This window comes from Schistocerca piceifrons, chromosome 11 (assembly GCF_021461385.2).
Source record: "Schistocerca piceifrons isolate TAMUIC-IGC-003096 chromosome 11, iqSchPice1.1, whole genome shotgun sequence".
Lineage (NCBI taxonomy): Eukaryota > Metazoa > Arthropoda > Insecta > Orthoptera > Acrididae > Schistocerca > Schistocerca piceifrons.
In genome coordinates, this window is record NC_060148.1 from 35,163,859 (window position 1) to 35,191,088 (window position 27,230).

At 41.8% G+C, this 27,230-nt stretch overlaps 1 protein-coding gene across 1 annotated transcript in view; it reads right to left on the reverse strand.

Annotated features, from left to right (window-relative positions):
• The window catches only part of LOC124720430 (FYVE zinc finger domain protein UPA1-like), a 602,177-nt gene extending 591,495 nt beyond the window's left edge, over nt 1–10,682 (reverse strand). The window contains exon 1 of the mRNA XM_047245779.1: nt 10,557–10,682. The gene's annotated coding sequence lies outside the window, so the exon portion shown is untranslated. The remainder of the gene's footprint in view (nt 1–10,556) is intronic.
• Nucleotides 10,683–27,230: the final 16,548 nt, after the last annotated feature.

The following is a 27,230-nucleotide window of genomic DNA, read 5'->3' on the forward strand; positions in this document are numbered from 1 at the left end:
CCGACCTTCCTTCAAACGAATACTGAAATTAGTGATTACCCTACGGCACATGTCTTCCCTAATTTCACTGCAAGCTTGAAGAATAAGTCTTCTGAGCTCCATTAAATCAAGTGGACGTTTCGGGGAAATTTTTTCCTTTAGGAACCCCCAAAGAAAAGAGTCACATGGATTGAGATCTGGACTATTGGAGTTTTTACACGAGCATTTCGACGTGCGGATCATTTCACTCAGGTTTCCAGCTCGCTTCAATCACGGACAAAATTGGCCCCCCAATGGCAGACATATTGAGCATGTGCTCATTTAGAACAAATCTCCATGGACGGCTCCTCATTGTAGTATATGTTCCTTTCCGATTGTATTGACAATAAAGTTTATATTCAAAAACAAAATGGTAAAACATTTCGTGCGCCATCCCGTATGTAAGCCAAGTACGGACATTATCGAGACACTTGGGAGCGAATAAACAGCAGGAGTTTTGGAACTGGAAAGTACAGGTAAGGAAACGCTCGATGTTGCAAATACAGTACATGCACAGAAGCCTTAGGCAAATCATAACAAATACCTACAGGCAGTCCACTTAAACTGGAATCTTTAACATTTTATAGGAATCCACAGTACTTGCGAGCTGAAATGAGAAACAACATTGGGTAATTTTGAAAGAGAAAATGCGAGCTCAACTTGGAATAGACCGAAGTACACGTAGGAACAACTGTGGATGAATAGGCCAGGTCGAGAAAGTGCAGAAGAAATCTACAGCAGAATTCCTGTGTCTGTGATGAAACGAAAACTAAGATGCACTGCGATGAAAAAAGAAAAGAAAATGACAACGAGAATTGCCCGGAACTACGGAAGACGCTGTGATAATTCGATGCTAAACAGCATCTTCTACATTTGCATCTACATCTACATGCTCTCCAAACGACCGTGGCAGAGAGTGCGTCCCACAGTACCAGTTGTCAGGGTTTGTTCCTGTTCCATTCACGTATGGAGCGCGGGAAGAATGACTGAATGCGTTTGTACGCTTAGTACTTATTGTAATCTTATCCTCACGATCCCTATGTGAGCGGTACGTAGAGGGTTGTAAGTATATTCCTAGCATCACCACCATCTAAAGCCGGTTCTTGAAACTTTGTTAACAGACTTCCTCGGGATAGTCTGGGTGTGTCTTTAAAGAGTCTGGAAGTTCAGTTCCTTGCGTACTTCCGTTACACTCCTACGCGTCAAACAAATCCATGACAATTCGTGCTGCCCTTCTCTGTATATGTTCAGTATCCCTTGTTAGTCGTATTTGGTACTGGTCCCACACACTTGAGCAATACTCTAGAACCGATGGTACGAGTGATTTGTAAGCAAAGTCCTTTGTAGGCTGACTGCTCTCCACCAGTATTCTACCAGTAAACTGAAGTCTGTCACCTGCTTTACCCATAAATTCCATTTCATACCAGGTACTTTTTATGTGTCGGCCGATGCCAACAGTGACTCCATGATATAGTCTTGGAATACTATTTTTAATTTTCTGGAGGCACAGTTTTACATTTATGAACATTTAAATCAAGTTGCCGTCTTTCAACCGCTTTGAAATCTTATCAAGATCTGAGTGAATATGCTGCTTCTTTCAGACAATACATCATAGATAACAGGATCATCTGAAAAAACTATGAGGTTAGTATTAATATTTCGTCTTCCGCAGACATAGCGATGTGGTGTGATCTTGCAGCTGTGTTAAGGGCAACCTACAGTTCTCAGGAGTTTCTGAAAACGTGACGTCATTCTGACGCCAGAAGTTTTGCATTCATGTGGACCAGGCTGTGCATAAGTGAGGGATTAAAACGTTGGCAAGAATTAGCTCTGAGACATACTGAAAAAGTTGTGCCAACTGCTTTTGCTAATACGCCTTCGTTAACATCAAAAGTGAGACCACTTACTGACTTACAAGCAAAAAGAATCTTAAGCCAGCCAGCACAGAATCCAATAACCCGCTCATTAACGTTTCTCAAGAAAAGTTACTTTTTTTAAAAAAATCTGAAAACTGACGTGTAGAGTTGGAGTCAGAAAAAAGGGGGGGGGGGGGCAGCCATTCTAACAAGTGAGGTAAACCATCAGCTCACTCACCTTGCGTCCAGTAAGTAAAGCCGTTTCGAAACAACACAGCTAGCATCTCTCGAAAACACGTCACTATCTGTAGCATTTGGTATAATAAAATGAAGAAAAGCGTAATATAAGTAGTTCAAGAGGTACTTTAATGGGAGATTTTTGTCTGGGAAAGAAGTGGCCTCTAAAACTTAGCCCGTAAATTGTCTTTTGTACACTTCACATACGGCTAGATTTTATGTATAGCTGAGACTACGCTACCTTTTTAATCTGTTGCAAATGTGTCAGTCAGTTCTATGCTTTTTATTTTGAATGGCAATTTGCTTTGCCAGATGATAAACGTGTGAATATTTATTAGCATTTGCGAGTTTCACAATTAATACGTAGATTTGTAAATTGACAATGACAACCCAGAACTGATACGCACACCTCCAGAGAGAGGGAACTACTATATGTACACAATATCGAATATTTAAGAACTAACTGCAATTAACGTAATAAAGAAGTCCCAGAACCTTTACAAACGTGAAGGTGAGATGGTAGGACGCGAAGTCACCTCCATGGCTATCCTCTGCTCTGTAACTCAACGCTTACAACCGCTGCCTCACAATCAACCGCTGGAAGATCAGCCCCCGCACCGTAAACTGAATGTAATGAAGGATTTAGCAGCCGATACTTCCTTACATGACGTCTGATTATAAAACATCCGAAAGAAAGTGACGTGTTTTTACAAAGCTTCCATGTACCGTTGCCTTGAGACGGTGCTGTTTCATAATTCGGAATTTAGGGCCTCATATCCAGTAGCAGCAATGACAAATGATTACTTTTTTTGATGCATAAACAATTATAACGGTCACGTGCAAATGTCGTCAACTCACGGGGTAACAGTGTGATAAGTTTCTTTTTTTTTTTAACCAGTCTTGACGGCCCACATGAAGTCTGGTCTTCCGCCATTTCCTTTTTTTGTCTTGACAGGAACACAGCCGACCAAGCGAGCAGAACCGTTGTTCCAGCTCCAAGTACTGGAGACACTGTCCAATGCTCTTACTGCATGCCTGGACTGCACAGTTGCGAAGGACGTCTCCGTTTCGCAATACCTATGTACCCTAAAATGTATCACAGAGTTTCGTGGTGTGCAAATGTCCACATTTCCTCCTCCTCCTCCTCTTTCGTGACGTGCTGTTCTGCAGTTCGCCATCGTTAGGCAGTGGCGCGTCACAAAGCTTCGCGCATTAGTTGCAGTACGTTTGACAGCGTAGCGTCTTGTTATTCCTCGCGACAAATACCTTAACTCTGCTCCATATCAATTCTGTCGGGTTGAGACTGCAGTGTTACGACCACAACTCTAAAAATAATCCATTTGTACAGCGTGCTCGACGCCATCAAAATTGTCTTCCATCTTTCTGCGACATTTATCACTCTGGCTCATGTGATACCACATCTGTCCTACAAAACAATGGGCATATTCAAACAGTACTTTTTAATTTTTCTCCAAAAAATTTAATCACGTAATGTTTTATCTTCAACCATCTTTTGCAATCTTTTATAATATATCTGTAATTAAGAATGTATACTTGCAATGATCACCAGAAATTTTCGCTTGATACGTAATTGTAAACTACGGGATGTGCATTTTTCTTAAAATTGGTGATGCACAAGTTAATTGCCATATATGGCTCAAAACCATATCAACCAAAACCACTAAAAATAAACGCAAAATATATCTATTTAAAACAGCAGATAAAAATTCGCTTGATGCCTTCCTAAGAGAGAGTCTCCATTCCTCCCAAGCTAATCATGTAAGTGTAGACCAGATATGGCTCAAATTCAAAGATACAGTATCGACAGCAATAGATTCATACCATCTAAGTTAATAAGAGACGGGACTGATCCATCACGGTACGCAAAACACATCAGAACACTGTTGCAGAAACAACGAAAAAAGCATGCCAAATTCAGAAGAACGCAAAATCCCCAAAACTGGCCAAGTTTCACGGAAGCTCGAAATTTAGTGCGGACGTCTATGCGAGATGCTTTTAATAGTTTCCACAATGAAATATTGTCTCAAAGTATGGTAGAAAACCCAAAGACATTCTGGTCGTGTGTAAAGTACACCAGTGGCAAAAAACAGTGAACACCGTCACTGCGCGATAGCGATGGAGAAGTTACCGACGACGGTGCCACTGAAAAACCACAGCAGCTGTTAGCATGAGTGGCATAAAAGTAGGTATCTTAGGTGTTGCGACACAACTCGAATCTCTTAAGAAAGGCAATTCTTCCGGTCCAGATGGTATACCAATCAGGTTCCTTTCAGAGTATGCAGATACAATACCGCCTTCTTGGCAATCACATACAACCGCTCACTTGACGAAAGGTCTGTTCCTAAAGACTGGAAAGTAGCACAGGTCACACCAATACTCAATAAAGGAAATAGGAGTAATCCATTTAATTACAGACCCATATCACTGACCTCAATCTGCAGGAGGATTCTGGAGCACATACTGTACTTAAACATTATAAATCACCTTGAAGAAAATGACTTATTGATACATAACCAACACGGCTTCAGAAAATATCGTTCTTGTGCAACACAGCTAGCTCTTTATTCCCATGAAGTAATGAGTGCTGTCGACAAGGGATCTCAGATCGATTCCGTGTTCCTGGATTTCCAGAAGGCTTTTGATACCGTTCCTCACAAGCGACTATTAATCAGATTGCGTGCATATGGAGTATCGTCTCAGTTGTGTGATTGGATTCGTGATTTCCTCTCCGAGAGAGGTCACAGTACGTGGCGATAGTCGGTAAATCATCGACTAGAACAGAAGTGATATCAGGCGTTCCGCAAGGTAGTGTCATAGGCCCTCTGCTGTTCCTGATTTACATAAATGATCTAGGTGAGAATCTGAGCAGCCCCCTTAGATTGTTTGCAGATGACGCTGTAATTTAGAGTCTAGTGAAGTCATTAGACGATCAATTCCAACTACAAAATGACCTAGAGAGAATTTCTGTATGGTGCGAAAAGTGGCAATTGGCACTAAGCAAAAGAAAAGTGGGAGGTCATCCACATGGGTACTAAAAGAAATCCGAGTAATTTTGGGTATACGATAAATCGCACAAATCTTAGGGCTGTCAATTCGACTAAATACCTAGGAATTACAATTACGAGCAACTTAAATTGGAAAGATCACATAGATAATATTGTGGGGAAGGCGAAACAAAAGACTGCGCTTTGTTGGCAGATCACTAAAGAGACAGCCTACATCACACTTGTCCATCCTCTGCTGGAATATTGCTGCGCGGTATAGGATCCTTACCAGGTAGGATTGACGGAGGACATCGAAAAAGTTCAAGGAAGGGCAGCTCATTTCGTGTTATCGCGAAATAGGGGTGAGAGTGTAACTGATATGATACGCGAGTTGGGCTGAGAGTCACTGAATCAAAGGCAGTCTTGATTGAGGAGAGATCTGTTTACGAAATTTCAATCTCCAACTTTCTCTCCCGAATGTGTAAATATCTTGTCGACACCCAACTACGTAGGAAGAAATGATCATGATAATAAAATAAGAGAAATCAGAGCTCGAACGGAAAGATATAGGTCTTCCTTTCTCCCACGCGCCATTCGAGAGTGGAATGGTAGAGTAGTAGTATGAAAACCGTTCGATGAACCCTCTGCCATGCACTTAAGTGTGAATTGCAGAGTAACCATATAGATGTATATGTGGATGTGATGAGTTTCATATTTAAATGCTTTAGGTATTCAAACCGAACAAAGAAAATTACGCACCACGTGGAGCGTAGAACCACCGCCTGCCGGCACACACGATGGTCAGTCTACGACCCTGTCTGTCACGCCACGCACACAGTTAACACCTCCCTTATTTCTGATACATAGTCCTACTCGAAAAAAGTCAAAAGCTGATTTTTGTCTGTAATCTTGTGAAGAACATTAACTACTTGTTTCTCGCCATTAACGGTGTTCCACGCGCGTGTTTCACTACGAAGCAGGAAGCAGTGTCGTCCATTTTCGCGGTACGTATGAACAGCGAGACAATCAGAGCACAAGTACTGGTTACAGAGACACTGTGACTGTACACAATTTTTAAGATAAAAGTTACGTAGGTAAAGTACGATTAAGATAGACGTTGATGGCTGTTAATACGTCAGAATGTCTGACAGGTTCTTCCACACTGACATAGTAATAAGCTATCAAACACTTAAGTTGGACCTACTTCCAAGAGCGGAGCACCGCCAGTGGTAAGAGAGCTACGGCTGCTGACCAGTCATCCCGCTTGCGTTTGTTTACATCTGGTTTGCTCTTGTGATGAAGTACATGCTACATACGAACCCCGCAGCCCCACCCTTTATTTCGCATTCACGTTCATTGTCTTACCCGTCTCACAGCCATGCCACCTTACTGTACCTCTCGCTGTGCTACGGAGTACTGAAAGCTTGTTCCCAACAAATAAGGAGGAGTCGCAGCCAGATATGTATTTTTCCTGAAAGACTGAAATACGCTGTTGTTCAAAAACTGCGTAAAAATGAGGGGTCGACAGAAGCGTCCGATCCCACGCGTCGGCTTTGACCCGTGACCCGTGACGTAAGGGTGTCGTGTGTGACGTCACGACGGCGCAGAGTTTGGTTTGTGAGTGTGGCGTGCTTGTAGATGTCGTCGTGTTGTGGTTTGTTGTGCTCCCTGGTGGTGTGTTCAGGGTTTTCGTTCGTGTGGTGTAATGGGCTCAGTTTGCTTTTGTTCATTATCCAGAATTGTTAGTGTGTCGGCTGTGTTTGTGGTGGAATTCGTTTCAGTGAGTTAACGATCTTGTGTGAAGGTTAATTTAGTGTTCGCTGTACATCGTATGGTGATTTTAGTAAAATTAATCGGTTGTTTTTGTTCAGGAATGGATATGACGGACAAAATTAACAGTGCGCAGGTCAAGGGAGGTGTTCGATCCCAATGTGTGGCTGTGTATGTTGGTATTGGTATCGGGAGATGTTTTTGAGCTATATAGGCCAAGGAAAGGGTTTGATCCTAATTTATGGGATCGGGAGCTGCTGTTGAGCTATATAGGTCAAGGGAAGTGTCCGATTCCAGATCATATTGTGTTTAGTGGTATTTGGGGAGTTTTGTGATGTCTGTTTTTTTCGTCGTTTTGTGTTTTGGATAGGGGTGGGCGTCCAAATTAGTTTATATTTAGTTTGCCCCCACCCAAAAACACCCCATTTCCCGCACTTGTCCCGTTAGTTTCATTAGGCTTTTTGTGGAACGTGTGTGTGTGTTTGTTTTTCGATGTATTTTCGTCCTCATAATGTATACGTAACGACTTTATATGCGCCATATTGGAATCGTGGTTTATGGTCGTTTTCGCCATATTTGTGACGTCAAAGCAGATGGGCGGGATCGCACGTTTGCGTATTTCCAAAATCGGGATAGGTCTGATGCTAACAGCTACCAGCCAGTCTCACTTCTGATAGCTTTATTCAAAAGTCTTGAAAAAGTAATGTATTCAGGAGTAGCATCACGTACCTGTAAAAATGAAGTACTAACAAAATGTCAATTTGGTTTTCAGAAAGGCTTTTCAAGAGAATGCTATAAATATGCTTTCACTGATCAATATTAAATGCAGTGAATAATCAAACATCACCCATTAGGATATTTTGTCACCTCTCAAAGGCTTTTGATGGTGTGAATCATGAATTTCTTCTACACAAGCTTAAGTATTGTGGCATGAATGGGACAGTGCACAAATGGTTTAATTCATATTTAACTGGAAGAATGCAGAAGGCTGAAATTAGCACTACAGATTGTCTGCAAAAATCAGCAGAGTCCTTTAACTGGGGAGGTATCAAGAATGGTGTCCCACAGAGTTCAGTCTTGGGTCCCTTACTGTTCTCAATATATATTAATGCATGCAAAGCTAGTTCTTTTTGCTAATGATACAAGTACAGTAATCACACTCAAGGAAATTGTAAATAATGTCTTTCACAAAATTATTAAGTGGTTCTCTGCAAACGGACTCTCATTAAATTTTGAGAAAAAAGTGTATGCAATTCTGTGCAGTAAATGGCGTAACACCATTGATAAATATAGGCTATGAAAGCAAGTCTGTTGCTAACGCAAAGTATTCGAAATTTCTGGATGTGTACACTGATGAGAAATTGAATTTGAAGAAACATCAATTATCTGCTGAAGTGATTAGGTTGAGCTACTTATGCTACTGGGGTTATTGCAAAATATTGGTGATGAACATCATTAAATTAGCCTACTATGCCTATTTTCAATCACTGTTTACACATGGTATCGTATTTGGGGGCAGTTCGTCACTAAGAGGAAAAGTATTCATAGCATCAGGCTAACAGCTGGAGCCCACCGAAGATCACCTTGTGGACATTTATCTAATGAACTTGAGACATTCACAGTACCTTCGACGTACATATATTCATTTATGAAATTTGTCATTAATGACCCACCCCAATTCAAAAATAACAGCGAAGTGCATAACTACAACACTAGAAGAAACGATGTTCACTACTCTGGATTAAATCTCACTTTGTCACAAAAAGGTGTGAATTATGTTGCCACAAAAATATTTGGTCATTTGCCAAATAGCATTAAAAATCCGGCAGATATCTAAAAATTTGAAAGAAAATAAAATTATTCCTGAATGACAGCTCCTATTGAATAGATGAATCTTTAGACATGAAGTATTAACTATAAAAATATTTACTATTTTGTGTAAAGAAAACTTATGTTAAAGTGACACATCCCACATCGTTACCAAATGTATTAATGCTCTATGCAACAAGGATCAATGTATGTTTGTATGTATGTATGCAGACCAATTTGTCAACACAACCCATATTTCAGGGAGGTGAGGAGGTGGCTATCATATCAGCCCTTCTTTGTGGAAGTTTGTCTACAACCACCTGCATTGCTATATTTCATTTACTTACACAAAAGACTATGAAATTACTCCCAACGTATTAATGACAAGAGATCCGTTTGCTGTGATATAAACTGTGTATTCCTTCCTCTACGCAACAGCAACACACTTTATACTGTAAGCACCTACAGATGTAACAATGCGTTCTTCTTAAAGCCGCAACAGTTGAATAATTCTTTATTTGTCCTAATAAAGTATTACTCAGCAGCACCCGTTTGGTTTGACAAGAACATGTATGTGAATCGTCAGTTTCTCCCAGCTTATGTTTTGATGGAACAGTCCACAGGTGAACTGCCTGTTCGTAGTGTCCAACGTGCACGCTATGAACCGAAGGTACAGCTGTGTACTGTTCCATCAAGAATATGTATAATAGTTGAGTTCTGCAGTGAGATTTGTAACTGATACTCTGTATTTTGATATCGTTCTGAGCACTGACAAACACTTGTCAGAAAGGATTCTGAGGATGGCTGGTTTTACTGCAAAAATGTTTCAGTACTGGTCCTTTACGTGGGGCACTGCTTCACTCGTCCAGATACCCCCTTATCAGAAAACCGACTACTTTTTTGGGAAGTGTACGGCACAGTCACTCGCTGGAGATGCACGATTATTAACAGAAGTGAAGACTAAGCCCCTAACGACGGGAATTTTGACAACTTTTCTAGCAAGAGGATCAATTTTAGGTCAACGTAATAATTCATTAATTTCTGCACTTACACATATAGAACAAAGACGAAATGGAGGGTAACATTATCTGTCTTACTGACTACCCAACAGACTACCTTGTCACCAAAAACATTACTCTAGAAAAGTGAAGATATCGTAATTCAATGGGACAGCGTTCTGTACTAAAGCACATTTGCGTGACTTGACGTGCTGACGATTGCTAATGCAGGACTGGGAGAAAGAAGCTGACAGATTATTTGTACTAAATTCGACAGTTTTCCTGGAGCTGACTGCTTGGGGAAATACCGGATTCAATGCTCCACTATGGAACTGTCAAAATGCGTCTAGCAATAGGATCAGACTGTCCCTAGGTCTACACACTATCCTGACGTAAAGTAATTGTTTAGTTCCTCAATAGTCGAAGTTGCCATAGCATCTTATCTACTTGCAGAAGCAGTGTTCCGTCATTCTGTTATTCCTAACACGCAGAATAATCCTTTTATGGATCACTCGTGTACAAACACGAACCTATATTTCGGGAAAAAAAAAAATTCAACAAAATGGCGCGAATACGAGTAGAAATCTCGTCCGAGCCTACGCTTTTCTCTCATGCCTAAAGTCCGTAGAACAGCAGAATTAATAGGAATGTCGGTAGGACTTTAAAATAACAAGGTTTGTAATACGAAATTCGTTAGTATTCTGAGACTGTAATAACCGAACGCGGTTTGCTTTGTAAGTGATAGTCTCCACAGTGAACGTAAATGAAACCTTACAGCTACCGTGACTTTGCAAAAACAAACCAAAAGAAAACAAAGAAAATAATTCAACACTACAGAAACGCATGAAAACAGTCGTCCTTACCTTATTAAGGGTGTGGGTGTAGCAGAAGAAATTCTCGGCGCAGCAGCAGCACGAAACCCCAACGCAGAACGTCACACTGAACACGACTCGCTACAAATGCAACAGACGCCTGAAGCGGCAGGGCTGTGGCACGCAGTCAGTGCTGCCAACGGCTGCGAGGCCGGCAGGTACCAACTGCAGCCTGCTACGGGGGCTTCACACAGGGGGCAGCGCTTCCAGGGACCCCGCGCAGAACATGCGAATGTAATACGAAGACGGTCGTCCTAATTTTGTTATTGCGGACAAGCTGAAAAAAATAAAGTAACATGTTTGTGAAAGTACTTTTAACGTAATGTAATCCAATTCTACGCTCACTGTGACACTGCTGTGGCCACTGGAGTGCCTCTCAGAAAATTATGCCCGCACCGGAGTCGAGGGAACCAGCGGCTGTGAGACGGACGCGCCGCAGCAGTATCTGTTGCCAACACACGGTCGCTGCCCATGCGTCGATTCGATTCATTGCTGCTCGCTGCCTCTCCGCGCCATTTCTACTCATTGCTCTGGGTAACAATCAAGCATTACATTCTACCCGTCAGAAGGTGTTCCCACAGAATGATTGTTTTATTCTCGTCAGTTGATACATATGCCTGCCGCACATTCCCACTTCACGTGTTGTGTGTGCTCTGTGTGTGAAGATACAGTGTTTTTCCCTGTCCTGTGGAGTTCAAAGTGCCAACAGGGAAAGGGACAGATTTAAAAGATACGATTCATGTATTCAAAAGATCAAGAAAAAGCTACAACTGAACAGTTTTTGAACTCACAAAAAGGCGCTTCCGGAAAATTTCTCCGACCAACAACGTCAGACAGTGAGACTTAAGCGTGCTTAAAAGGCCATGTCCTTAACAGCAGCCTCTCATCGTGTGGTGCTTCAGATGCAAGTGAACACAAGCACTGGAATACGGACCTCACGCTGTCCCACATTCGGGTAGGCCTACTGCTAGCAGTTGTGAAGCAATCAGGAGTTTGGACGCAGGCACTTGGCCTAATAGGTTAACATCCACAATGATAAATAAAATTTTACATAAAGGCCCTACTAAAATTGTAAGTTTTGAGTATCCTTTAAACGAGAATGGAAGAAAATTTTCAACTCATTTTTAACATAAGAAGTTTACCAAATTGAGAAAAACAATGATCGTAAATGGCTTAAGTATTCGAAACCTACCAACAAAGTTCTTTGTTTTTATTGTAAACATATTCGATCTCCTTCAAACAAGCTATCAGGTGATGGACTCTGTGACTGGGTTCATTTAGGAAATCGGCTTCAAGAGCATGAACAATAATTTAACAACATAAACAGTACAAGAAAGTGGGTAGAATGCGAGGTAATTTGAAACAACAAAGTGGTGTTGATCATACTGACCTTGAACTACTGGAAAAAGAGAAAGAACATTAGCGTCAGGTTCTAATATGAATTATACTCACCATCAGGTACCTACTTCAAAGCAATATTGCCTTAAAGGGAGGCAGCGACAAGCTCTATCAAGGAAATAATGGTAGTTTTCTTGGTTTGATCGAAAGACAGCAGAATTTGACCCCGTTTTGCAGGAACATTAGAGGTGGGTAAAGGCTCAAGTAAGTCATGACCATTTTCTTGGAAAAAAACATTCAGAATGAACTCATAAATTTGCTTGCCAACAAAGTAAAAAACAGCATTGTTAATTCTGTAATCGAAAGTAAATATTTTTCTGACGTGCTTGATTGTACTCCTGATACATGCCACAAGGAACAAATGACATTGATTGTTAGGTCTGTAAATTTATCAGAAGACGCAGCGACTGTAGAAGAACACTTCCTCGACTTCCTGAGCGTCACTTCAACAACAGGAGAAAGTTTGACCGAAACCGTTTTTTCGAAATTAGATGAACTAGGGCTCGATATTCATGATTGCAGAGGCCAACGTTATCGAATATGAAAGGTGATGGAAGTGGTGTTCAAGCCCGAATATTAAGGTGCAAACCAAGAGCATTTTATATGCCATGTGACAGCCACAGTCTTGTGTTATCAGATGCGGCGAAATCTACTGCAAAAGCAGTCACATTTTCTGGTGTAATTTAAAGAATATACGTTATTTTCAGTGCATCCACTCAGAGATGGGAAATCTTATTGCGCAGGGCGCCAACTTTAACAGTGAAGAATCTTTCAGATAGTTGATGTCAAAGTAGGGTGTAGAGTGTCAAAGCTGTTAAGGTGCCAGACGAGAAAAGTCAGAGGCGCCCTTCTTGAGGTCAGCAACAGCGCTGTTGAATCGAAAACAAAGAGCGGAGCTCACTCGCTTGCTGTGAACGATTTGAAAAGCTTCGAGTTTATTGTAGGCGTTCTCGTATAGTATGGCCTTCTCTTTCCCATTAGCGCAACAATTAAGGCAGCAAGCAGCAAACGTACGTGAAAGTAGCAACTAAATCTCTCGAAAGTCTAATTACGTTTACTGGGAATTTCCGCGAAGGAGTTTTCGTTAATGTGCAGTTAACAGCGAAAGAGATAACTGAAACTTCGCAGGCTTGACCAAAATTTGGAGAAAGGAGAACTGGCAAGAAGGCGAAGCAATTTGATTATGAAGGTGACGATTTGGTTTGCAGAGCTCAACCTTCAGAGGAGACATATAGGATCGATTTTTTCTACCGTGTCGTTGAGACAGTGTTAAAAAGTTTGAAAGAGAGGTTTCGCCAAATGGCTAAGTATTCCGGAGTACTGGACTTTTTGTTTTCTCTAGACAGTTTAAAATACATACAGGACGAAGAATTGAAAAAGCCATCAAAAACCTTGAGAAAGAGCTAAGTGTAAACATAAACTGAGAATGTTCGAAAGACATTGTTGCTTCAGCTCTTTTGACAGAAATGTGCTCAGAGAAATGGGGCCGGTTAACGTGAAAACTCCTACGTTAGTACTGAAATACTCGAATGATGCTGCAAACCCGTTTAACGGGATTTACATCGCCCACAGTATTTTGCCAGCCTCCGCTGAAACAAGCTTTCCACGCTCAGAGCTCGTCAAGAATTATTTCCGAAGCGGCATGTCGGCCATGTTGTCAATAGAACATGGCGTGGTTCCAAAATTGAGTTCTGAGGATATTATTCATGAATTTGCTCTTTAAATAGCGAGGAAAAGATGTTTTGTGTATGAAAACATTGAAGCGTATATCCTGAACAAAATTTGTGAACCTTACCTGATTTTGAATTTCATTGAATTGGAAGGATTGCCGTAGCAGTCTTATTATTAACATTTTTGTAATAACCATAACTGTTAAGATTTCTTCTCCAATTAACTACTTTCCTACAACGACAGTAGGTCCCCTGCAGTAACAGTCTGCTGATGCACTGGTACTGCGTTAATGACGGAAGTTAGAATTCTTTTGAACGTCACGGAGATATGTGAGCTGTGTTGGAGGAGGGACTGGGAGTTTTGGGGGGGAGGGTGTGGGAGAGCCCCTCGCAGAACTTGGGCACACGCCCCCACGCCGGCTGAGCCCTGCTCATCCACTGCTGGCTCTGGAATTTCCTGTAAGCAGGCTTTCACGCCAACACTACTTCGCCTATTCGCACTACCCTTCTCTGTACGCGTTCAATATTCCCTGTTAGTTCTCTTTGTAATGGGTCCCACACACCCGAGCGATAGTCTAGGATGGACCACACGAGTGTTCCGTAAGGTGTCTCCCTTGTAGACTCACCGCATTCATCCAGTGTCTCGTCCACTCTGCCATCTAGTTTACCTACAACTGAGACTATGTGATACTTCCATTTTATATCACCTCAGTGTGCCACACCCAGGTCTTTGCATGAGTTGACTGATTCCAAAAGTGACTCACTAATATTACAACAACCGTAGAATACGGCGTTTCTGCGAGTTTTTAAGTGCACAATTTTGTACGTAACTTCTCTGCCAAACAGACTGAAGTGGATGGCAGGGTGTTCGTGGAGCCACCATCACACGATTAGCCTTACATTTCTTCCCGCTTAAAGCAATTTGTCAAATCCTGCTTTACTTTGAAATCATGTGAAAATATGAATAAATATTTGTACAGCTTCTTTCAGACACTCCTTCATTATAGATAATGTATCATCTGCACGAACTGTGGCCTGACTCTTAACATTGCCTCCAAGGTCATTAGCATACGACGTGGACAGCAGTGCATCTCTGAGGCGTGTCTCAAGCTACTTCCACACCTGTTGGTAAGTCTCCTTCCCAGATACCATGCTGCGTCCTTCAGATACCTAGACATATAGACAGGCAGATGGACAGAGACGGGGAAAGTGGGGGGAGGGAGGGAGAGAGACAGAGCTGGAGACAGAAGCGCCTCATTCGCGTGCAGGGGGCGGCCCCCGCCTCTGCCCCCCTCGTGGTGACTGTCGCCGCAGTCCGACACACACACTGCCGACACTCCTTCCCGCTCTCTGTACACCCCTGACAGCAGCGCTCCAAGCGGACACTAAGCTAAAGTTCTGAATGCGATATACGAGGAATGCGAATATCATCATTTATATTCATTTGTAACACAGTTTTTCAACAGGGAACGTCTGTAATTCTGTAAAAATCTGCAGTAACTAAAACATTACACCTCCTTTTTTTTCAAATTCCTAAGGACCGTAGGAGGTATGAAGTGGTACATTTCGGGACGTTTTACCTACGATTCTCTTGTAAGTAACAGATATTTAATGAAGGACGTCGTTTTCTTACAAGGGAATCAAAAAGGCTAGTAAACAGCGGAAGACTTGACCTTCAGCAGAAAGCCGTCGTATATTCATTCGACGACGTGAAGTTTTGTTCACAACACCTCCAGTCGGATCAATGAACGCGAGACATGGGAAACTTCTATGGAATGCAGTATCTGCGTTACGTAAGGTACCAAATAAGCCAACACAACTGTTGATGAAATGAAAAACACACAAATGTGGTAATAATACATAAAAAACAATGAAACTTTTCCAACACGGATCACATCAATTCCACAACTGTTGCTACATCTCTGCCAAGAACGGCAAGAATATTACAACAGATTCGCTCTTGAAGCAAAAACAATTACATTGAAAGAAATATTCGTCTATTAGAACATCGATAGAAGTGTAAGAATCTGTGAATCATTACGCTGCATATAAAATTGTTACGTGTCAAAGAGACTGTCCATCATGACAGGAACAGAGAGCAAACGAGATATATTTTCTCATGCTTCAAATATGTGTTTACGTTCTCTTCCTTTAAGAGGAGCAAGCTGCAGTTATACAAATTATTAGTGATGGGCTAAACTGCGATTTTCCGATATCAGTGATTTCTGTGAATGCTACTTTTGAGTATCTGTGATTCTTAACTGTGATTTGTCGCAGTTAAGAGTCGCAGTTAAGGAACATAGGTCGTGTATCCCTCCGCCACTGCTATTTCTGCGATTTCTGCTACTTCCGCGATTTCTGCTACTTCTGCGATTTCTGTGACTTCTGCTACTTCTGCGATTTCTGCTACTTCTGCGATTTCTGTGACTTCTGCTACTTCTGTGATTTCTGTGATTCCTGCGATTTCTGCGACTTACCACCGTATGAGAAAGTTACATCTGTCAACACAGAAAATTGCATCTCAACAAACCTGTCTTTGGCAAGTATGTTTTACGTTTTTTCTTCCGTTGGCTTTAATTTTGTATTAAAGAAACAACTGTGAAAATATTAATAGTGTAATTAATATGTCAGTAGCCGTACAGTACCGTAATAGTTCGTATTTAGAAAAGAATTGTAACATATTGTTATGTTCACAGGTACCTGAACGACAGTTCAGTCACTCAGTAAAGTGATAACTCAAAATATCATTGTCAACAGATCTGAAGAAATTGCCACTGCGTCTTTAGACCGTTTTCGTCAGACGAGAGGTTAGTTTCTAAGCGTTTCGATGGATTTAATTACTTCAGTGAGATCGTTCTTGCAAATGTGATATTCATTATAACAAATATTAGCAATCTACTCTGTCAATTATATTGCTAGTAATTAATGACAGCAAAAATTGTTTAATAATCCTTGTGTTTTTGCAGACACAGTTCAGACTCTGATTACTGGTTGCTGTACGTATCTATCCACATCAAGGCTGTTTTTGAGAGAGACTCGTGAAGATTCAAGACAGCTCTTAGAGGATTTGCAGTTTAAAAGTGAAATAATTGTGAAATAAGTGTGTGAATGATTAAACTGTGTTTTATTGAAGCTGTTGTGTGATTTTAAAGGAATAATAAATGTCAAATACAGTGAGTGAATAATAAAAATCTCATTTTCCACATGTTTAAGCCGCCCTATACCCATAATTTTCCGCCAGGTACTTATTGGTAAACACTTGTTGGAGAGTGACATGCCCCCCCCCCCCTTTCTCCACAATCTTGGTGTGACACTGACCTGTAACATATCCCGAAGTCTACAATATGCATTTTGAGGCTGTTGATATGAAAGTGGGAAGTACAGATCTTCCAGTTACATCAGGAATAGCTTAAGTGCATTACTTGAAAGTAACACAGGAAAAGCTTACTTATGTAGGTGGTAGTAGTGTCGGCAAAAAGTTCTTGTGTGTGAAGTTGCCATGTAGAACACCAGGTGTAAAACTTTTCTCCCGAGTCTTGAACTGTGTCGGAACAAAAGTGAGGCATTCATATGACTGTTTTCATTTCTCTACACTTATACAGATGTGTGAGTTCTGCTGTGTTAACACTACAAAGTCCAGTAGGCATGTAGAGTATTAACCAAAACTATCATATTGGAAGCAGAATCAAACACATTTGTTACGTTACTTGATATTTTCAGGAGAAAAAGACAATGTTGTTTCTTATTAATATAATACATTCAGAGTCACAGCAGTATTTGACCAACCATTACTGATGCTGAATGTGCATGTCGTCATATAACATGAAGGGCTTATTTCAATAGTGGTACAAGTCCATTACCTCCACTTTTCTGTCTATAATGCGTCTGAAATTAGTGATCCAAACAAACATAAATAAAGGTTCATCTCTAGCAAGAAGCCATATGCTTGAATATTTCTGGTATCTCAAATGCAGATTTGTCAGCGCTCATTTAACTTTACGACTCTGTATCTCAAAATGAACAAAAATGGACTTGTACCACTATTGAAATAAGCCCTTCATATGCACACACAGCACATCGAACTCGTGAGGCACAAGGCTCTCATAACGAAGTACGTACGTCGGTCAACAGATGACACTAGGAAAAGTATGTTAACTGCGCTTTTTAGTTGCTACTTGCGACTCTTAGTTGCGATTTGTCACAGAAATCGCAGTTAGACCCGATACCGTATCGAAGAGATGGACGTAGTACGAACTTTGGCCATCAGATGCCACTGTTAACCGCGCTTTTTAGTTGCTACTTGCGACTCTTAGTTGCGACTTGTCACTGAAATCGCAGAAAGCAGTGGTAATTCGACCAATAGATGGCTCACGTCTTTGAATATGAAATACTACTTGCGACTGCTAACTGTGACTGAAATCGCAGTTAGATTCTGTAAAGTTGCTACTGTGATATCTGTGACTTCTCAGTCACTGTGATTTCTAATAGATACGCGATTTCCTGCCCACCACTACAAATTATTGCTTCACGAGTAAATTGTAGGTTACGTCACAGAATCACCTCGGTCGGCGCTTTGGCGCGAGTTTTTCAAACTGGGCGACTGTTATTAGAAAATAGTTTCCAGCTTTCCACAATAACGATCTTATTATAAAAATAAATATAATTCGTATTTGTTTCGATATTCTGGAGTATAATATTGGTGGAATCAGTGTATGTGCAGCTATGTCGAACGAATTTATTACAAAGTAGATTTTGAATAATACTGTTCAAAGCATCGTGTTCCACAAACCCCAACTTCTTACTCTACACAAAACACACGTGCTTTTCTTCTCGCTTATTCCCGACTGGCAACACACACGGCATTTTCGCGTCGGCGCCTGCTTTTACGCGAAAGACTGTGCGTGTTATTCTGGAAGACGTCGTCCCACCAGACGTGTCGGCACCGACACCTGGCAAGGTTCCATGCTGAGAGCATCAACTGGCGTCGATACTGCCTCTTTCTGTGAGGTTCATTTGAAACTCAATTCTTCGGAATTTTGCACCATGTTGGTTGTACAACAGGTACGGATTCAGAGCTGCTACGTCCATGAAATGGCGAAATCGGTGCATATATATTTTCTAAGACGTTTGCTCGTGGCCGAATAACTGGTCCCGTATTGGTCAGCTAATCAACGCCAGCCGTTCTGTCCCTGCACTCCAGTATCACTCCAGGTTTCCACTGTACTTTTATCTTCTCAGTCTGCCGCAGCTCGCCGCTGTAAACACAGGGAAGCGTGTACACGTCTCTGCTGTCTCGCCACCGCACTGCCATCAGCTTCCCTCTGTAAGAGGTCTTACATTTACCTCTCTCGAGTTTTGCCTCCTTCGAAGCTGTTGGCATTTCTTTCCCGTTAATACTAACAGTTCCAATACAGCCACTGCTTTTAGAAAAGATAAAATGGAACCGCTGATGAATAATATATAACCTGTCGGTAGACAAAGTATATCCATTGTTAAAACATCGGTGAAGCAAAGACTTTAGACACTAGAGGATATTCACTATACTGTGGCTTAAACACAATGTCTTTTCCACTGCAAGTTACAAAGTGTCACAAAGAATCGCTACCTGCTTTACACAAGCGAAACTATTTAATATCAAAGCGAGATTGATAGACGTCCCGCCCTTTCCACAATTAACAGCGATTCATGATTGGATAACTCATGTCCGGGAGTAAAAGGCCTCCTCAAATGTTTTCTATAGATGATCAATGACAGATCTGTATCCACACAATTCAGCGCGAATACAAGAGTCATTTTGAATAAACACTCTTGTCAGTAAAATGAAGGAACCTCAATTAGTACATTTCAAAATTCAGTCTTTAAATAATCCCTGAGAGGAATAAGATAGCGAATAAAGATTACAATTCCCCAATACTTTTTCTACCCATTTGCGAACACACGATCGCTGTTGTAATTTGTCCAGCGTGTGCGTTTATGAAATGTTCAGCACATTTGTTCGTCTTGCTCGCCATCTTTGTAGCAAGCTGTCATAAAAAAGTTTTGCTATTAAGTGATTGTGCAGAATCTCCAAAGAAATTTTTACATCTACATTTCCTGTCGAACGGAATTTACTCCTAGCTACACTGCAATTAGCGGACCACGAAATTACCGAACCGGAACCATTGTAATCAGTTATCACTTCTTGTCTGACGTCCCCTTCACATCCTGACGTTTCTGAGTCATTGTCATTGAGTATCATCATCGCTGTCTTCACCACTATTCGACACTCCGTACCGTTTATTTGTTTATTTTTTCACTCATCACTCTTCTGACTGGTCTGACGCGCTCCGCCACGAATTCCCCTCCTGTGCCAACCTCTCCACCTCAGAGCAGCGCAGGCAACCCAGGTCTGCTGGCTGTACTCCAGTCTCTGTTTTCCTCTACAGTTTCTACCCTCTACAGCTCCCCCTAGCACTGTGCCAGTTATTCCGTCATGTCTTTACACCTGTCCTACCATCCTGTCCCTTCTTGTTGTTATTCTTTTCTCCATGTATTCCTTTCCTCGCCGACTCTTCTGAGAACCTCCTCATTCCTTACCTTATCAGTCCACCTAATTATCAACATTCTTCTGTAGCACCACGTCTTTTACATGCTTCTATTCTCTTCTGTTCTCGGTTTCAGACAGTCCGTGTCTCACGGTCATATAAAACTGTGCTCCAAACGTAAACCCCAAGAAATTTCTTCCTCAAATTAAGGCCTATTTTTCATACTAGTAGACAAGCCAACATCTCTTTTTCTCAACACATACTAATCGTATGGGGGTAAATGAGGTATCGTTAGAAAGTTTTTTAACCGGCTTCTGTCATTCCATATTAGTATTGCACTAAAATTTGCTACTTGTGGAAAATTTAGCATAAAGGACACTTTCAACTGTCACACGCAAAAGGGTATCGTGGATGGCGAGTATCTATAGTCTACGAAGCTAAGTTATTAAACAGGAATAAGAGTCTCCCTCTTCATAGCACCTTGTTACCAAAATAATTTTATTTGTTGTAAAGCACTTATTAACTGGACAGTTTGTATACAGCAAAGTAACAGATAATGTCTGTGGCCACTGCAGTTATCCGCTATATCTGCCATTGTACAAGTTGACTTTCCTAATCGAGTATACCTTCTGAAACGACAGACATATCTGCCATTGCCACCTTCAATTCTGACTTACCTAGAGCCATCATGATCTAACGTGCTCACTGTAACTGAAAATGCCTCTCGAGTGGAAGTTACAGGTTACGTGGATGCTCTGACAGTCCCTGATCTCTGCCACTCGTACAAACCGGGACAAACAGTCCGAATGCAAAACACATTTCTGGAAACATGAACGTATCATACATAATCCACGATTATTATTTCACGTCGTTCGCTTAGTTTTTAAAAATGTTTCCTCTTATTCCCACAACTACCCTTATACCAATGACTAAACTTATTCCAAATACTGACATTATTTAAAATTGTAACAGCGAACATGTTTCGCACAGGTCCCGTGGTTATGTTGTGTATTCCATCGTCTTTGACATGGATAAGTCGGGGATTTTCCAGTCAATTCCATATAGGTTTCCCAAGCTTTAGGTGACCTTTATAGTAATTCCAAAGTGCTTGAGATTTTAACAGGGCTGCATTATAAAGTTTTTGTACGAGTTACTTTTAGGTATCGTCTTGGTCACAACCCTTTTAGCTATTCGGTGTAATGTGTCTGACCTCTCTCCCGCCTTTCTTCACATCCTTTTGATGGCACTATTCTTTATCAGACGATTCAGGTACGGTTTACATTGATCAAACAGAAACAGTAAAAATGTAAAGTGTACTCAGGACTAACTGCCTTTTCTAATACCTAGGGTCATGGACATCTTCACTTGACAGGTACGCCTTTCGTGCATCAGAACTACCAAGTGTGGTACCGACGTCGCAAGACAGAAAGAACGCAAAATCGTGACTGGCGATGTCCTTACTGGAGCTGGAAATTTAGCGTGGAATTCTACGCGAGATGAATTTAATAGTTCCCACAAAGAAAGTGTGTCACGAAAACTGGCTGAAAATCAGGTCGTAGTAAAAGTACACCAGCCCAAAGACACAGCCACCACCTGCACTCTGCGATAGGAATTCTGATGTTTCCTATGACAGTCACTGAAAGCGGTTTCCCAAATTCAGCGAAGATGATGAAGTAAGTATTCCAGAATTAGAGTCAATGACAGCTACAAATATGAGAAACTTTGAAGTCCAGATCCTCAGAGTAGTTAAGCAGTTTAAATCACTTAATGAGGGCAGGTCCTCAGGTCCAGATCGTACACCAATTAGTTTCCACATGTAACAGCCCCGTACTTAGCAATCGTATACAATCGCTTGCTCGACGAGAGACCCGTACCTAAAGACTGGAAATCGGCACACGTCGCACCAGTACACAAGAAGGGGATCAGGAATAATCCGCTGAATTACGGACCCATATCACTGACGTCAATTTGCTATAGGATTCTGGAACACACACTATGTTTGTAATCAAACTGCACGCCTACGGAGTACCGTCCAAGTTGAGCGACTGGATTCGTGATTTCCTGTCAGAAAGGTCACAGTTCGCAGTAAATGACGAGACGTCATCGACTAAAACAGGTGTCCTACCTGGCGTTACCCAAGAATGTGTTACAGCGCCCACTGTTGTCGTTAATCTACATCAGGGGTGTCCAACGCGCAGCGCACGAGCCGCATGCAGCCCAAAGCAAGTGTATAAACGCTGCCCAAGAATTCAACATCTCTCACGCTATCGGAAAAAATCCGTTTGTGTGAAGTCACGATAAACAAAAGTTTTCAATTTGAAACTCTCGCCACTCAAAGCTGCAAAGTACAAAATATCTGTCTGATGCGAGAAGCGGCAGTTGACACGATCCACACGAGTACTAAAAGGAATCCGGTAGTTTTCTGTAAGACGATAACTCACACAAATCTGAAGGACGTCAATTCTGCCAAATACCTAGAGATTACAATTACGAACAACTTAAACTAGAACGATCACATAGATAATGTTGCGGGGAAGGCTAACTAAAGTCGGCGTTTATTGGCAGAACGCTTACAAGATGCAGCAGGTCTTGTGAAGAGAATGCCTACACGAAACTCGTCCGTTCTCTTCTGGAGTGTTGCTGTGCAGTGTAGAACCCTTACCAGATAGGACTGACGGAAGACACCGAAAAGTTTGAGAGAAGGGCAGCTCATATCGTGTTATCGCGATATAGGGCCAGAGTGACACGGATATGATAGGCGAAAATATTTTGTTGAAGCCCACGTACACAGGGAGAAATGATCACCGTGGTAAACTAAGAGACAACACACCACAGTTAAGTGGTCGTTTCATCCACGTGGTGTTCGAGAAAGGCACGGTGCAGACAGAGTGCGGAGGCGGTCCGGCGAGTCCTCTGCCAGGCACTTAAGTGTGAACTGCACAGCAGTCGTGCGGACGCAGGAGTGTGTGTAGGTGGGACAGGGGTAACCAGGAAATGAGAGAAAAAAAACAGTTAGAAGACACTGGTTAAATGCCGTTAACACATGTTAAATTTATTTTCATGGCAACACACAAATTGTAAGTTATTTTCACTTAAATTTTGCCAAGATACGGAAGAAGCACAATGGCTTTTATACAGTGAAATAACCGGTGCATTTAATTTTAGACGTATTTGTACAGTGTTTGTGCTCATCAGGACCACACAGGTGTCCCTGCTGAATTGTTTACATTGGCCGAAGACGAACAAAAGGAAGTAATATCACCATAAGGACTCACCATTTCGAAACATAGGTGTTCAATTTCTTTCCGTTTCCTCTTCCTATCTGACATCGTTGAAGCTCTAACAACAAATTAAACAACAATTTTGTTCAACAGTTCTACTTTACCCACCCTCTGCAAGACAACTATCTTGCTGACCGTGGACATAAGCACGTTCCTTCTCTTTGATGTCCCTCTATACTCGCAACAGATGGGCCAATAGAGGAAACTACACAACTCGATGTTGACTTGTTAACTGCCACTGCGCTTGGATCCCTGTATGCCAGTGGCTGTATTTAAATTTAATGTTTGTCACCATCGATTGTTCCCTCTGCAGTATCCAATACTATATAGTTATTCAGATGAGCGACATATCTGAATTAAGGAGGGTCGGGTAAGTGTAGTTTCGTTGTCTCCGCACCTGTAACCACCTGCCTCCCTTGGGACAGGAATCGTTACATTCTTCTTGAACTCTGAGGATACGTTGCTTGCCTCATATGTCTTGCACACCAGGGGGGGGGGGGGGGGGGGGAATGTTTTATCCTGGCTGGCGTAGCCAGGCATCTTAGTGACTCTGAAGGAATGTCATTTACTCCGCAGATCTTGGGTGCTTTGGTTGTCTTTTGTATCGTGAGGATTTGAAAGCAAAGTGCATAATACGTGTTAGTGATTACATGACAGCGGCCGCAGCATTCCGGCGCCAGAGTCACTTTGCCTCCAATCGCCGAAGGATCGCTCACATGTGGAGCTGTCGACAGACGGCCATAGAGCGAGTGAGGCCACCTGCAGCACACTGATCATTCATCCCAAGACACACAGTGATACAGCTGAGCACCACAAGTCACATTTCTGGACTCGTTTAAGATACTGTAATACGATTTGCCTCCATATTAAACACTGTGAGAAAGGCTTCAGTGAACGACGTACAGTCTGTTTTCATAGTTATATTAATCGCAGGGATATCGGCATCAATTTAGCTTTTTGCAATAGGACTGTTGTAGTTTCTGCTGTTAGTATCGTAGTTCTGAAAGAGACCAAGTCTACAGCATTTCACTCTTCAAAATCTAGTTAGTACTTTCGGAGTAATTACAGTGTTTGCAATTTAGGGTTAACCAGAGGCGTTAAGTAAGTAATGCACCACATTTGTTTTTCTCCGCCAGTTTCGCTTGAAAAAAATGCGGAATGTGTGGTGGGGAATTGTGGAATACTTCCGCTTGAGCCGTCATAGTTTCATGAAGACCCGGAAGGTGGTGGCACGGTACGCACCCTTCAAAGTGTAAAATAGTAAGTACCTGATGATTGGAGAAGAGAAGACATTGTTCCTATCTTAAAAAATGGCAATAAAAAACTTTGTAAAAACTACAGATGAATAACCCGTATGAGTGATATAGCGAAGATTTTTGAAAGAATTTTACTAAATCGAATAAGTGAAAGATAGAAAAGGAGCTGAGTGAAGAACAGCATGGGTTTAGGAAAGGAAGAAGCACATTCGACCTAATATTTTCTGTCTGTCAACTGATGGAAAAAAGTTGGGAATATAACAAAAGGGTGATAATGGTTTTTATCGACATAGAAAAGGCATATGACTCACTTACCAGGGAAAGACTCTGGGAAGAAATGAAGAAAATAGATATAGAAGATGGATAAATTAATGTAATGAAGACAATGTACAAAGGACACTATTGTAGAATTAGAACATCATTGGGGAACTCTGAATACTTCGAAATAAGACAAGGACTTAAGCAAGGAAGTGTTCTATCTCCTGCACTTTTTAATGTTGTGATGGAGGAAATGAATAGGGCAGTTAAAGATCTAGTAAAAGAAAAAGACAAAAAGATTATTTTTGCAGATGATATGGTAATATGGGGTGATAAAGAAGTACATGTACAGTTACAACTCGATGTGTGGAAGCAAATAATGAAAAGGTATGGATTAAAAAAAGATAAAGATAAGAGTGAAGTAATGGTATTTGGAAGAGACCGAGGGATCAACGGATGTATTACTTTGAATGGAGAACCCCTCAAAATGGTAGACAGTTTCATTTATTTAGGGAGTGAAATGTCTAGTGATGGAAGAATAACAAACGAAATTAATAGGAGGTTACAGAAGGGAGGTAATTTCTACCAAACAATAAAACACCCGATTTGGAATAATGAAGTTTCAGAAAAAGCAAAACTCCTTATGTATGAGAGTTATTGCTTCCCTATTATTACCTATGGAGGAGAAACATGGACAGTGACAGGAAGGGACTGGAGCAAACTGCAAGCAGGGGAAATGAAATTTCTCAGAGGAGTTAAGGGAAAAACAAGAATGGACAGCGTAAGGAACATAGATATCAGAAAGGACCTTAAACAAGAATGCATGAGAGAACAAACAGAAAAAAAAGATGTATGATGTGATTCTGGAGTTTCTCCCGGCGTAGTTGATAATCAAAATATCCACGGGTGTACTGCCGGTCTACAGTGTCCAACGGGCACAATATTTCGGCGATCATACATGTCGCCATAATCAGAAGTTGTGACGACCACGGCGGACAGAGCCATCACACCGACGTCATCTCAGACGCCGTCGCAATCTGTTACACCGCGGGGCGCGGACAGCGGAGGGAGCGCGCCGCGGGCGGAGGGTATTTAAATCGGCCGCCGCCGCGACCGAACCCAGTTCCCCCTGAGCAGCCATAGTGTACGGATCTCCGTGCCGGCACGTTGTCAAGAGCTCAGTACGTCAGTTCACCTGATGATGGCGACATGTATGTTCGCCGAAATATTGTGCCCGTTGGACACTGTAGACCGGCAGTGCACCCCTGGATATTTTGATTAAAAAAAAAAAGAGATTAAGATGGCACGAGCATGTTAAGAGTGTGTGTGGGCAGAGACTCCCCAAAATTATGGAAGAACTAAAGATGGATGGAAAAAGACCTAGAGGGCGCCCAAGAACACGGTGGAAAACGGGAGTGAGAATATGTGTGGAAAGGACAGTTGTGACCTGGCAGTATGTGGAGGAAGAAAAGTGGTGGGAGGACCGAAACAAATGGAGAGGACTCGTCAGCACCCAGACCCGGCAGTAGCTGGAGCGGGATCCAGATATAGATAGACCTAGGAATCACAATTATGAACAACATAAAATGGAGAGAACACACAGGAAATGTTGTGGGGGAAAGTGAACCAAAGATTGCGTTTTACTGGCTGAAGATGCAACACATCGACTACAGAGACTGCTTACACTACGCTTGTCTGTCCGCTTTTGGAGCGCTGCTGTGCGGGGTGGGATCCCTACCAGATAGAATTAACGGACTTCATCGGGAATGTTCAAAGAAGAGCAGTACATTTTGTACTATCGAGAAATAGGGGAGAGACGTGATGCAGAATTTCGGGCGGACATAATTAAAAATAAGGCGTTTTTCGTTGTTCTAGAAACTTCTCACGAAATTTCGATCACCAAGTTTTTCCTCCAAATGCGAAAATATTTTTTTGACGCCGACCTCCATAGGGAGAAACGATCATCATCTTAAAATAAGCAAATCAGAACTCGCTCGGAAAAATATAGGTGTTCGTTTCTTCGCGCGCTGTTCGTGATTGGAATAATAGAGGATTATTGTGAAGCTGGTTCGATGAACCCTTCGCCAAGCACGTAAGTGTGATTTGTAAGTGCCCATGTATATGTAGAGGGCTCTAAGCACTATGGGACTTGACGTCTGGGGTCATCAATCCCCTAGACTTAGGAACTACTTAAACCTAACTAACCTAAGGACATCACACACATGCATGCCCGAGGCAGGATTCAAACCTGCGACTGTAGAAGCAGCACGGCTCCAGA